Below are 14030 nucleotides of genomic sequence, written 5' to 3' on the forward strand. Positions count from 1 at the left end.
CTAAAAACCTACTTAAGGGCACACAGAAGAAGCGCTGGAACCGAGCCCAAGACTTGTTGGCTACAATCCCAGCTCTTTTCATTCCCTAGAGCTCGACTTGAGTATCCATCTTATTGTGGAGCCAAGAGCCAAGCTGACTCTGTAACGCCATAGACTACTCTGTCACTATTTCCGTGGATCTTAAAGAAGGCTTCAGGTCTTGGTGGGAGTTTCTGGAATATCAGTCTCACCGAGCCTTGAAATGTTAGCCTCTCTGGGCTATCGTGTTAGGTCATGTAGCAAACAGATACTGAGATGGAGATTTGTACTCAGGATATTTATTAGAAGTGAGGGGAAGGAGATTGGGCAGAGGAGAACAGTTAAAGAGCAGTAAGTCCGTACAAAGGCTCCCATCAGCCCTGTGGGGAGCACTGGACCTGGGATGCCCGTTCAGAATTACCCTGAATTCACCCAGAGAGATTAGGCTTTGAACACCCTACACTGACCAGGTATTGACTGCTGTCTGTCTCTGGGAAGTAGGTGTAACTTTGGGAGAAGAGGCTCCCTTAGCCTAAGGACATAACCTAGAAAGTGACATACCTATACTTCTGGCAGCTGGGGGAATGAGCTAATGGGGAGATCTGGATGGCACCCCAGGGCATTTGTTATAGATACTATTAGTATTTTTTTTTAAATTTCTTTTGCTTTTGTTTTGTGTCTAGATTCTAGGAATCAGAAGGTAGTTTGCTATACACCTCCATGCATTGTTAACTGCCTCTAGTGCCTGAGTGTACTGATTGCACCTTGGGTATGGATGAGATAATCAAGGAAAGGAATGCTGGGAAGAGAAGCCATATGAGAAGGTTAGTGTGGGTGTAAGACATAATGCAGAGGATTTGTATTTGTGCAATCTGCCTGCTTCTATGATTCATCTGGGTCTGTGCATCCTCATAGTCAGCAGGCTCTGGTGAACTAAGCGTTGTTTTCTAAAGAAAAAGGAAAGCTGGAACTTCTGCAAGGAGGAAGGTGTATGCCCAATAGTAACACGTGCAGACAAGCACACCACACCAGGAAAACCACGTAGAATAAAACTGCAGGAAGATTTTTATAATTTTTTTTTCAGGAGAAAGGATGTAAGAGACAGAATTGTTTTAATTGGTCAAGAATTTGTCTTTCTAGACAGTTGTCTCTCATAGGATCTCAAGCTTGCTCTTTCCCACCCCTTTTGGTTGGGAGTGAGACTAGGGATTTTAATTACAGGGCAAAAGATGGAATTTGAAAGCAGAGAAGATTTGTCAAAAGTAAATTCTTTTGTAAAAACATGCTTCCTGTATTTGGTGTCTTGTTTTTCTGACTCTGCCTTATATTCATCTCTCTATTCCTTGCAGTTTGAATTCAGACATGCACTTTCCTTTCAGCTTTACCCTGGACAGAAGGATGCTTGGCATGAAGGAGCTCATCCTGGTTGACAGGAGAATCTTACACCTTAGACAAAGAGGCTCAAAAGAAATAAAGCCCTTTCCACTCAATGGGTCTTTTCAACCAGCAGCCTCAGGACATGGTATGCACCATTTGGATTATATGTAGCTGTGGGGCAGGAAGGGGTTAAAGGATTTAGAAAGCATTGAAAAGGGGTTCCTTTTCCTTTTGAGATGGCAGAATGTGAACCACCATTTTTGCATAATAACCACAGACATATATAATAATAGCTAACTGAGTGATTTCAAAGTGCTAGGCATTGTGCTAAGCACTTTATAGGCATCATCTATAAAGTTTTTATGTTCATAATGATGTGAATATTTTTATGAACCTCTCAAGACAGATGACGAAACTGAGATTGGAGAGGTTAGGTAGGTTGCTTAAATGTGGAGATGGAATTCAAATCCAGGTGCCGGATGCCAGATACCTTTGCATCACTTCCTATACTGCTTCAGTAGCTATAAAATTGGGAAGGGGGAGTGGTTTGAATAGGAAAACAGGAATTGTGCTCAGAATGGCTTTCTAGGAAAAAAGCCTTCCGAGGAACATCTTACTGTAAGTTCCTTCTTATAGCACAGGCCATTTTCTTTTACTCTTAAAAGGAGAGACCAAAGGACAGTTCAGGTCTGAGAATCAGGACCTTAAGACTGAATCTGGAAACTCTGATACTGACCTGGAAGTTTGTGACATGAAGGTGGCGCTGGAAGCCATAGGTGTGGGTAAGATTGTCTAAGGAGAGAGGGTGCAATGAAGAGTTTAAGGGCTCAGGCTGGATTCCTAGAGACCAGTATTAAGGGGAGTATAGAGGAGGACAAGCCAATAGGAAGGTCCAAAAGGAAGATTCAGTTTTGGTGCAGTCATCTAGGACAGGCTGGTGTGTGGTCATCTAGGAGAGAGTAGAGTGTGGTCATCCAGCAGAGGCTGGAATATAGTCATCCAGGACAGAGTGGTGTGTGGTCATCCAGGGGAGGGTGGGGTATAGTCATCCAGGAGAGGGTGGTATGAGGTCATCCAGAAAAGAGTGGGGTGTGGTGCGGTCATCCAGGAGAAGGGCACCATCAGAATGGAATGATGCAGAACTGTCAATTTAGGTGACATCTCTTCCTCTAAGAGAGGAGAGAAGGAAGAGGTGATGGGGGAAAGACAGATACACTAGAAAGTGTAGAGAAGACAAAGTTAAGGAAGATATGTCAAGGCCCATATATTTTTAAGGAAGTAGAATATTCTTTGGGTTTTTCTGGCTTAATTCCTTCCTTCCCAAAGTATCATGTTAGTAGTTTCTCTCATGCTGTGCATGAGCAGGAGCACTTCAACCCCAGGGTAACCCAGCTGCAGACCTGCCAATATCACGATGCCTTACCAGGGAGAAATGCATCTGAGCCTCTGCTAGGCCACTGGTGATAGACTGGTTGGACCACTGTCAGTGTTCACGTGGCCCTGTTGGGTAGTTTTCATCCCTGATGATATTCTCCAAACTTTCTTAGAAAGAGAGCTGATTGATTTCACCTTTTGTTTGTTGTTTTGGATAGAGCTCATTTCTAGCCAAGTTTGTATCCAAGTATTTGGTGGCTGCCTCCTGACAGTGGAGCATCCAGGGACAGGTGGCATGAAGACACTCAGCTGACTCCTCTTTTAGCTGAGAACTTGTGCCAAAGGCAACTTTTATGAATGCTAACGTGGTCAAGAGTTGGCAAATTCGTGGTAAACACTGTCTAAGATTAGATTCCTGTGAGGCATTTGAGATCTGGGCTTCCTGAATGCTTACCTCTCAGGAAGGTTTTCCTTGCTCTTCAGTGCTCTGGTGCCTACCACAGCTTTCCTGCTTCATTTATGTAACTGTTAGTTAAATATTCTGTACTTTGAAAAGACATGAAACCCACAAATCAGTGTAGTAAATCACTCATTCTGTGGAGAAAGACTGAGGCCTAGAGAGAACTGAACTGCCCAAAGTTACATAGTTGGGATTTGAACCCAGATCTTTTGGTTTCTAGTCCAGTGTTTTTTGCATACTGTAACTTCATCATGCAGTAAAGGGTAGCTCAGAAATACAGAAATACAGGGGGAAAGAATGGTTGCCTCTCTTCTTTCTCATAATTTTCACCACATTTGTATCTCTTGCTCCCAGTAATTCAGGATATAATTGAACTTGTCTCTCCAGGGAAGGGTACTTATAGCTCCATACCCATAGCTAAAACCAATTCAATTCCCTGAGTTTGCTCTGTTCACAATGTACTTCTTGGAGTTTTAAAATTAGTGAAAAAGCTCTTTTTTTTTTTTTTTTCCCACAGCTAGAGATACACCCATAAGACAACTGTCCTGGAGAAATTTGGCTTAAATTTAAACCAAATTATGAAACATCAATATAAGATGTTTTCCTGGGAGCAGATATTTAGTGGAGGTGGGAAGAAAATATGATAGTGGCTCAATGTTAGTTATTTTGCACATTCTGACATTATAACAATAGTAGGCATTGTTCCATTTTACTGCACAGGAAACTAGGTCACAAAGAAGTTAAGAAATTAACCCAGGTCCCCTAAGGTTAATTACGTTAATTAAGTGGCAGTGCTGGATTTCAGATCTTGGTTTATCTGCCTGCAGCGCCTGTGCTCTTTGTACCACCAAATAGCTCTTTAACTTGACATAAAAGTTTCCTGAGAAAATTGTTTAAAAAGCAGATTCCACCGTATCTAGGGATTCTAATTCAGCAAGACTGGAGTATGGTCAGGAATCTGTATTTTAAAAAGTTCCCTCAGTGATTTTGGTGTACAGCTTGTTGGGAAATACTAGAAGGGAAACAAGAAAGAGGGGCAATTAGGAAACACGGTGGGCTCCCCTCTCTGATAGTCTGGGGCAAGGCCACCAATGCCCTGAGGCTCACAGCTCTCTAGACCTAACCGAAGTTCTCCGTCTCAAAGGAGGGGATTCTGCACAAACTCTGCTAGAGGAACTTGCACTAAGGCAGGGCTTCTGAGCACATAGGTCCAAAGCTGGTCCAGAAGTTTCCAAGTTTTAGGAATGTAGTTCCAGTTGTCTTCTTCCAAAGGAAGGAGCGCTTACAACTGTACTCTAAGTGCAGAGATGAGATCTTCCTTGTCTCTGTGTACTTGGTTTCAGGCACAAGTGTCTGGCGTGTGGTGTGTGCTCAGTGTACACTGGATATGTAGGGTGGTGGGCATGCTTGTGTCCAGTCCTGGTGGGTAGGGCTGAGGGCTTACATTTTAAAGTATCTCCTGTTTGGAAGCTCCACTCTGTTTTGGGGGCCACCTCTCTGGCACATAGCTCTGAGGAAGGCATAGCTGAGAGTCAAGATGTAGCCAGTCTTCTAAGGTACACCTGATGCGTGTGTGATAGCTTTTTTCCCTTCATAATGTTTTATAAACTTAATCTCATTTACTTGTGGGAAAGTCCTATGGAGATAAAATTTTTAATCTAGTCAGCCTGTAATTATTTTATTACTTCAGCCGATTACTGATACTTCAGGCGGCTCCCTCCCCAATTCAGAGTCAGCAGCGAGTATCATTAACTTGCCTTCTAGTATTTCTCCCAAATCATTAGTATGAGATGGACAATCAGGAGATTCCACAAACCTGAAGCTTAATCAAAGAATCGTGTCTTCTGGTTTGGAGTTAGTGTCACATGTTCCAGGGCTCTAATTTCCCATGCCTGCAAGCCTCGAGAGCGCAAGTGAAGGTCTTTGATAGTTTTCAATAATGCAATTCCATGTTTTATAGGATTCCATGCCTGCCCCCTTCCTCCAGCTGTACTCTGCAGTTAAAGTAAACCACTCATGCAGAGGAGTCATGAGTTCATCCACCAACCTAATGTTCTATACTTTATCATTTATATGAACTCCAGGTTTTCCTCCTAGCCTACGTTGTCCAGAGAGCTGAAAATGGTCCAGGCACAAATTAGTGAAGGAGTTGGATGGAAGACATCAGGAAGTTGTAGCAGCTATAGTGAACTGGCAGGGCCCCCAAAGAAGGCAGTAGTAATGTTTTAGCAAAGTGGGGGCTCCAAGGAGACTGAACATCTGTCTTCCTCCCTCTCTCCTCCCCTTCCTTCTTTCTTTCCCTCCCCCTTTTTGTTTCTTCCTTCCTTCCTCTCACAAATACTTCTTAAGTTACCCCCCTCCGTAATCCAGCCACTGTACTAGGCTGAGAATACAAAGAGGCAGATGACTGTTTTTTTGCATTTTGAGAGCTTACAGCTCACTAGAGCTAATCGTTTGTCCAGGTGGAGCTATGAATGGAGCCCAAGTTTTCTGGGCCATCATTTCTGCTTTCTTGACCCCTGATAGTTTACAAAGCCTGGAGGCTGTTCTGACACAGAATCAAATGAGAGGAGGTGCTTGAGTGCTGGGCTTCTGTGTCACATTTCTCCAGCCCTCCAGGCCTCCCTTCTATCCAAACATTTCCTCATTTAGATAGGAACTGATTCTTGGCTTGTGGAGTGTGGCAGAGGGGAGGGAGTTCAGAAAGGTCTCATTTCAGAGTAACTTTTCCCATGATTGCTGTACAGTCAAAACAACTACAACTCTGAGTGGTCATGGGTTGGAGGATTTATCACTGCTGATTCTGTAACTTGACTGCTGGTAGCTGGTGGTGATAAGAACAAAGAGAGAAGAAACCTTCGTGTTGGAGAAATGCAGTATTTATAATGAACAAAACCTTATAACATTTCTATGGAATATTCAGATAAGTAGAATATTCAGTAAACCCTGAGCTAATTTGGTCCACACAGTGCCCATTTGTTCATTCATTCATCCAGTCACCCATCCATCATGGTGGTCACTGGGTTTGGAGCTGGGTTTGCAGCAGCCCTCCTTAGTCTGGTGACTGGGAAACCAGTGTTTTCAAACACTGGATCTGAGTATCTTGGCATCATGAAGAAAAGGACTTGTGGCTGCAGATGTCTGGTGGGTAGAGTAGAGGGCTCTTGGCACTTAATCTATATTAAGAACATTTTCCAGTATCATTTTACCAGCACCTCAGAGCTGTAAAAGACCTTATGAAGTTAAAAGAGAAAAATCAGGGAAGCAACTATTAAAATGTAGAATATTTTAGCTGAAAAACTTGGATGTAAAAAAACACAAAATTTTAAACTTGGGACCAGTTTTGTCTCAAAAGGGGGTTTAAAAAAATCTTAAAAATAAAAGGAGCTTCAAAGTAAGTGGTCACTTATTATGTGCAGGGCTAAGGGAAGCTTAAACTTACAATGTTGAGTAATTTTTAAAAGTTCAGCTAAGAGACATTATTTTGGGATAGAAAAAGAAAGTCTGTTTGTTCCTCAACTCCAGTTCCTCCAAAGCAGGGGGTGGATTTTGCTCCCATCTTCCAATGCAAGTGAGTTTCCATTGGGTTGAGACCAAGCATGGACAATTTCAGCCTGAAATGATTGCTTTCTGGAAATTTTCAGTGAGTGGAAATACTCATGTAGAGGTGTAGATCCTGCTACCTGGATCAATAACTTTAGCTAGTTAAGATTCCTGCCAAGAAAAGGCAAGGAAGATCAAATTTCATAGACCTAACAAACCACTGGAAACTTCTTGCATGCGTGTGTTCAAGGATCACCTTTTATGATTTATAGAAACCAAAGCACTCATTGGAATACAAATAACAGCTAACATTTATTTGTCATTTATTATGCTGGCCACTATGCCAAGTACTTTATATACATTGAGTCATTTAATCCTACTGACAACCCCACCAGCAGGTACTATTATTTTTCCTACTTTACAGATGAGAACACTGAGGCACAAAAAAGCCTAAATTACAAAGTAGAATCAATGCATCATTCATTTAGAAAATGAGTTGCTTTTGCAGGGTGTGTTCTTGGGGGCCTTTATCTTTCTCTCCAAACACCATTTACATTTCCTTTTCAAATAAGAGGTTACAAAGCTCAACAAACTGACTCATTTCCCAAGTGATTGACACATTACCTACTCTTATAAGTCTAAGCTTTCAGCAGTTGCCTAATGCTTAGGTTACATGAGATGTCATTTTCTCCTCCTGCAATGTCTGGCCTTCCACACTGTGGCTTCCCACAACTCATTCCCAGTGATGCTTTGGTACCAGTTCTCTCCTATGTTAGAAAGTTTTCTTGGCTGCTCTTTGAACTTCAGCTGATGTCTTAGCTCTGGTCATTTCCCCTGGTGTTCGCCTCACATCTACCTTATGGAGCACTCTTCTGAATGACTCCAGAATTTTGCTGTTAATCACTGAACTTTATTGCTGAATCATTTGTGGCCACAGGTGTTCCAGTCAGAATGCCCTGAGAGCCTGGACTTGCAAGAAAAAGTCTGTGAAGCCTTTGGCTCTGGCACCAAGCCACGGAATCTTGCTGAATCACACAGCTTCTCTGAGGCTCAGGGAACCCACTTTGTAAATTGTAAGGCATTAACCAAATGACAGGAGAGTGTCAAGGATTCTAGTCTACACTTACAGGCAGGTGTCTTACTTGGTCGTGATTGACAACCCCCAGATAGCCATCTTCCCTAGGGGAAACATGCTTGAGGTACACGTCCCTTGACATGCTTGGGCCTTAGGGAACATGTGTCCAAAGCGAGTTTAAACAGTGTCATCTGGGCAAACACGTTTCAGTGAGTGGCTAAGGCTGTTGGAAGTTACCACTCTGTTACATTTCACTTTAAACTCCTTCCCTTGTAAAGAAGTATAGTCAGGGCAGAGAATTGGATGGATTTGCCCTTGGCCACAGGATCAAGCAGTAAACGGAAGGGGAATAATCGTATGTGTTAAAGACCGTTAGCTTTTGCCAAACCATGGACTTTTAAAATATATATACATATATTGCACAAAGAATTTGGCATTATAAAATGGATCTTGTAAGTACCATAGTCTTTTATCCAGAATGTTATTAAGATCTTTCTATTAAAAATTAGGATGCCTTAGAAACCACATAAAATTTTAAGAGGCTTTTCAAGGGCACCTCAGGAGAGATGGAAGAATTCTCAAACAGTTGGAGAGCTCTGCAGAGGGACACTCCACTCAGCCAGTTTGCCTCCACACTGGCCCAGGGCTGCCATTCACCACCTTGTTTTTGGTTGTTTAACTGCTGTTAGGCGTTCTCCTTCATGAGCACCTGCACCATAGCAGGCAGAACGTGGTGTGCTCATGTAAGCTGGGGCTGTGGGCTCTGCAGCCCCTTGTGTGCCTTTCACTGATCTCAGTGAGCTTCCTGAAGTTCTCTGGATTTTGTGTGAATTCTCCCTAGACTGTGAGCTTAAGTACAGGATCAACCTCATATTTATTCATCAGTGCAGTTTTCTTTGTTCAACTCAACTTAGCACAAAAGGGGTCTCTTCATTTTGTGGGTCTCAAGCAGTCTGCCCTCTTTTTCTCTTCTTTGCTTGCCCTCTTTTTCTTATCTGTTAACATAGGGATGGTCTTTCTAAGTTTTTTTCTGGACCAAGAGACCCTTTTTATAGCCAAGAGGCCCTTTGCCATTCTAGGGTGCTGTAATTTGGCTAATACAGCATATGTCCCTCCCCACCCTTGCTCATCCCACGTACTCCCTTCATGGTTCCCTCACCTTGATCCTGTCCTTTCAGCTTGTGCTTTTTGGAGTGAAGAGCACCTGCTGTTTTGTCTGCTGCTTGCTATGACCACTTACTCCCTTCTCATGGGTGCTCTTCCGTATCTCTTTTGTATTTCTCTAATTCTAGCAGCAAGCTTGCAGCTCAGGTTGTAAAAGCATATGTTGCCCTCCTTCATTTCCATGTGATCAGTTGGATTTTGCCTTACCCTCAGCTCTTTTGGTTGAGGACCTGAAAACTTTGAGTTTGCCCTTTCCTGAGAGTCTCTTTTCTGCTTATGGAGAACCAGTAGACGCTCTGAACCACTCTGTGCACAGTCAGGAATTTTCCGGCCTCCTGCTATTTCCTCTTTCATGCAGGAAATATTTGCAGAGTCCCTTCTTCATGCAAGACAACATCCTCGGTGCTGGGGATACAGAGGCCTTGTCCAGAAGGCCTTGCAGGCTGCTGTGAAAGACAGACATAATGACACATCCTATCATCTATTAGATATCAGTATGCTGGGGTAGAGTTGGAGGAAGGTTATATGGGATGCTCCATCTCACACAGAGAATGCACTACCTAATTCAGCAAGGGAAGGGGTGTCAGGGAAAGTGTCACCCAAAGGTCCTAGTGAAACTGAGTTCTGAAGCAAGATGAGGTGTTCACCAGGCAGTGTCAGCCAGGACCTTCATGGTGGAGGGAGTGACACAGACAAAGGCTCAGAGTATGAAAGAGGATTGATGATGTCCAGTCTGTGAGCCTTGTCAAATGTTCATCTAGTCTGGCCTTTATGCATTTCTTGCCAGCCCTACAAGCAGAATGTGCTTTGAGTGGGTTATCAGGAAAGGTCAAAGCCTATATAGCTGATGTGAGGGGCTGGGGTAGGGAAGGGTGAGTCACTTGAAAGTTTTGTATGCTGAGGCAAAGCTCTTAAAGGAGCCCTGGAGTTTTTGTAGAGGAGAAAGTGCTAAAAAGCAGATTATGCAGCCAGCGGTGAGCCAGTAAATGGTTTCACTGGGGCCAATACTGGGACATTTTGGCAGCCCTCTTTATTGGGCTTGGGGCTCTTTGGCTACCCAATACCTTTGTGACTCTCCTTTCAAATGCTCATGAGGGGTTAGGGTGAAAATATAGGGCTTTTGAGCATTTTAATGTGATTTCAATTACTTTTTAATTTTTAATAAAACTTTTAATAAAGTTCTGCTTTAAGAGCCACAGGGATCAAAAGATTCCATTTAACAGGGAGTCCAATATTATAGTATTGGGAGATAGATGGGTTTAACAAGACTGTGGTACATCTCTTTCAAATAAATGTAATAAATGGTTCTGTTGGAATGGGAAAAAAGGGAGGGTGCCTATATACATGCATATATCTTTTTATTTTTCTGTGTAGCCAGTAATTTCACTCTTTGGAAGTAATTGCTGAGTTTCTGGCATCTTTGACTAATACCCTTCTCGTATGATAGTACATAGCTCCAAAGACAATACAGACATCTGAGCCAAACATTTTTCTCATTCGTTTGCAAGAAATTGAACTGACAGATATACCTGTCTCTTTTGGTTCCAAGAAAATGTCTTGTTAGAAATGTGTGAAAATATATCACTGAAAATGTTTCAGATGCAGCAATAAATTGATTGTGGTTTTGGGACCAGATGTGCACCATGTTTAGAATTTATTGTGCGTCTCCATATTCTAGCTCAGTGCTTAAGTAAACAGAAAGAAGTATTGTGCTTTTGAGTAAAACTCCGTGTGTGAATGGATGGCATTTTTTTCTCATTTAGTGATAGGCGATGATAGGAATCATGCAAATTGGAAATACTCACTCTTCTTACACCCACTGTAAATTAAGGGCCTGTTGTTTTGTTCTGACTCCTGAAGTTAACAGTGAGACTTAACCAGCAAATACCCATAGCTTAACTGTGTAGCATTTTTGAGCTCACACACAAACTAAAGAAATGTTCTTCCTATCTTACTGTAGTCTTTTAGATCCCTGTCTTGTGATTTAATGTATGATAGGACCTAATCAGAACTCAGTTAGAAAGGCTGAGAGAGACACCTTTTTACTATATATCCCTGCAAGACTCAAGGCAGCCTCTGTTCAAGGTTTAGAGACAGGACGTTTGATTTTCTATGTGTGTTCCTTAAAATATTTTTCTCAGTATGCAGATGGTCTGTGTGTTGTGACTGGACTCCTGTTTTATGCTATCTCATTTTCCACCACAATTCTAGCGGCACATTGTCTCGAATGGTTACAGGTCTGTCTCATTTCCTTCCAACTGAGATTGTGTTTCTAGCTTTTTGTTAATTCAGTCTCTTCAACAATTGCAGCTGATCATGTCCCGAGTCACCATGCTAGGCATTCAGTGGACCTGGTAACCAGCATAGGATATGGTCCTGCTCTCTGGAAAGGTGTGAGAGAGTTCATGAAGGGCAGGAAGGCTGAGAGCTTCACATTTGGGACCTCATTTAATGCATGGCGATCCTCACCTTTGCAAGAGGGTGTTTATTTCTTCATTTTTCAAATAATAAAACTGAGCCTCATGTAGCTCAGAAATTATGATCCAGAGCCAACAGCTCCTTGATTTCAGAGCCTACACCCTCCCTCCAGCTCACTGGCTGGCTGGTTGGAGGGTCAAGACATAACAGTGAATACCAGGCTAGAAAAATTCTGAATAAAGGCTAACATAGGTGCTATAGCATTAAAATACCAGATGGATTACAGAAGGCTCACTGAGCACCCCATAGGCAGTGAAGGCTTCCTAGTGGCGCATCCAAGCTGTGGTTGGAAGCCTGGAAAAATGAGGGCAGAAATCACAGATGCAAAGATATTGAGGGGATGAGCTTGCCATGGTGTTGACAGGCTACATCGGATTGCCAGATTGCCGTAAAGCTGGGGTGCAGTGAGCAAGCAGGAAAGGTGTAGGGTGAGGCCAGTTGATGAAGGACCCTGAATGCAGAATGGAGGTGTTTAGACCCTTGTGAGAAACTCTGTGTCTGTGTGTGTGTACATGTGCATGCCAGAGAAGGTTTTAAAATGTGGAGGAAAAGTGTCATTTAACTAAAAGTTTCAGCATTTGGGGGCTGTATGATGTTGAATTTTCCCGTAGCAGCAAGAAAAAGTAGTATTTTAATAATGAGGAGAAAGTCACGTTTCTTTTTTCCCACCAGGGAATAAAATAATTCAACCTCTTTGCTGAACTAAAAGTGTCTGAGGATTTTTGGCAAAATGAACAATTTTTTTTGGCGTCTCAGTGAGAGAAGGAGGAAACGGGACGAGGGGTCAATGGGGCATGTGAGGAGGACAAGACTGCTAGACCACCGCAGCCTGGCAGTTCTTACGACGTTCTGGAGATGCCTGGACTCTAGGAGGCAGGTGGAAATATAAAAGAAAGAAAATCCAGAGGGAAAGGCTGATGAGCCCAGGGAGCAGCAGGGAGCATGTGGGTCTGCTCTTTGGACCTGGAGGAAGAACTGGAATTTGGGAGAGATTACCTGCTCTCCCAGAGAATATAAGTTTTAAAATGTTTCCAACAAATGTATTTTATGCCAGGCACTGCAGTATAAAGCCTTTTTTCCTTTTTTATAGAGAGATACAGAGCAGTATTTTGTACAATTTTAAAAGTGGTTATGACATGTGATAAGGACATGTGACTTTATAATTGGGCAGAAGAAAAAAAATCTAAGATGTAAAAGGTGACTTAAGAATCCCATTGCGGTAATCAAAGATGCCTATCTACTGGTGAGAGCCGCATTTCAAACATGAAATCTAAATTTAGGAGAAAGGGGCTTACTGAATTCATACCTGCATTTTTCTGGTTTGAAAGAAAGTGAGGGAGTTTTGTCAAATGTTGGAAAACTTGTTATGAAATTTTCAGTGCATACATGATCATTTATGTGGTGGAAGATGGGCTAGATGCTAGGGATACATAGAGGAAGTCCAAGGAGCTTGCAGTCTATTGAAGGAGGCAGAGATATGTGTAATACAAAGTGATTGGTGCTACCATATACAAAAGAGTGGTGGGAATAAAGAAGAGGAGTGCTTCACACAGGCTGGGTAGATCAGGGAAGGCAGAGTAGATCAGAAAGTGACAGCTGATTGGGTTTTGCAGTATTGATAGGAATTCAGATGAAGAGAAAGGTGAAATAAAGGAGAATGGTGAGAAGCATCATAGGCAGAGAAATATACAAATAAAAAACTCAAGCATGTTAAAGTGTACTATCTACTTAGAGGACTAACAATAAGGCAACAACGGTGGTGCATGATGGAGGGGAAGGAAGGAGTGATAAGAAATGGAGTTGCAAGGAAGTAGATTAGAGACAGATGACAACAGCCAAACTCCTTGCTAAGGAGTTTGAACTTTATTCCTTAGACAAGTGCGTCCCAAGGTTTTTTGTTTGTTTCCTTATTTGGTTTTGTTTTTTCACATGGGGTTTCTTTTCTTTCCTTTTTTCTTCCTTCCTTCCTTCCTTCCTTCCTTCCTTCCTTCCTTCCTTCCTTCCTTCCTTCCTTCCTTCCTTCCTTCTCTCCCTCCCTCCTTCCTTCCTTCCTTCCTTCCTTCCTTCCTTCCTTCCTTCCTTCCTTCCTTCCTTCCTTTTTTTCAACATTAGTCCTGCAAGATGCCCTGAAAGAAAAATGTTCTATGGTCATAAGTTTGGGAGAGATGCTGTAAATATGCATCTTTACTCTTGGATATACACAATGTTTTCGCTACACTAATGCATTTTAGCATTGCTAAAAACTAAATAAGCTTAAATAACAAGCCCTGAGAATTCCTGAAAAAATAACACAACCAAATGGTCTAACTTTGTTTTACCTGTTACTTCCCATTTATACTACCTCAAGGTCCCCTTTTCATGTAATGCCTTCTCAGAATCTCTGAAACTAATGTTCCCGTAAAGTAGACTGGGAAATGCCATTGGGGAGCCACTGAGATTTTTTAGCAAGAGGGGGATTTAATCTGAAATGCACTGGAGGAAGGGAGTTGGTGCCAGTATGGAGGCTGGAAGGGTGGCGAACCCAGCACAGGGACATAACAC

The 14030-nt window shown here is 42.4% G+C and overlaps 1 long non-coding RNA gene across 1 annotated transcript in view; it reads left to right on the forward strand.

The window, feature by feature from the left end:
* Nucleotides 1-1510: 1510 nt before the first annotated feature.
* LOC116668538 overlaps nucleotides 1511-14030 on the forward strand; it is a 215510-nt gene continuing 202990 nt past the window's right edge. The window contains exon 1 of the long non-coding RNA XR_004325672.1: nucleotides 1511-1540. This is a non-coding gene — a long non-coding RNA (uncharacterized LOC116668538). The remainder of the gene's footprint in view (nucleotides 1541-14030) is intronic.

Source organism: Camelus ferus, chromosome 14 (assembly GCF_009834535.1).
Source record: "Camelus ferus isolate YT-003-E chromosome 14, BCGSAC_Cfer_1.0, whole genome shotgun sequence".
Classification (NCBI taxonomy): Eukaryota; Metazoa; Chordata; class Mammalia; order Artiodactyla; family Camelidae; genus Camelus; species Camelus ferus.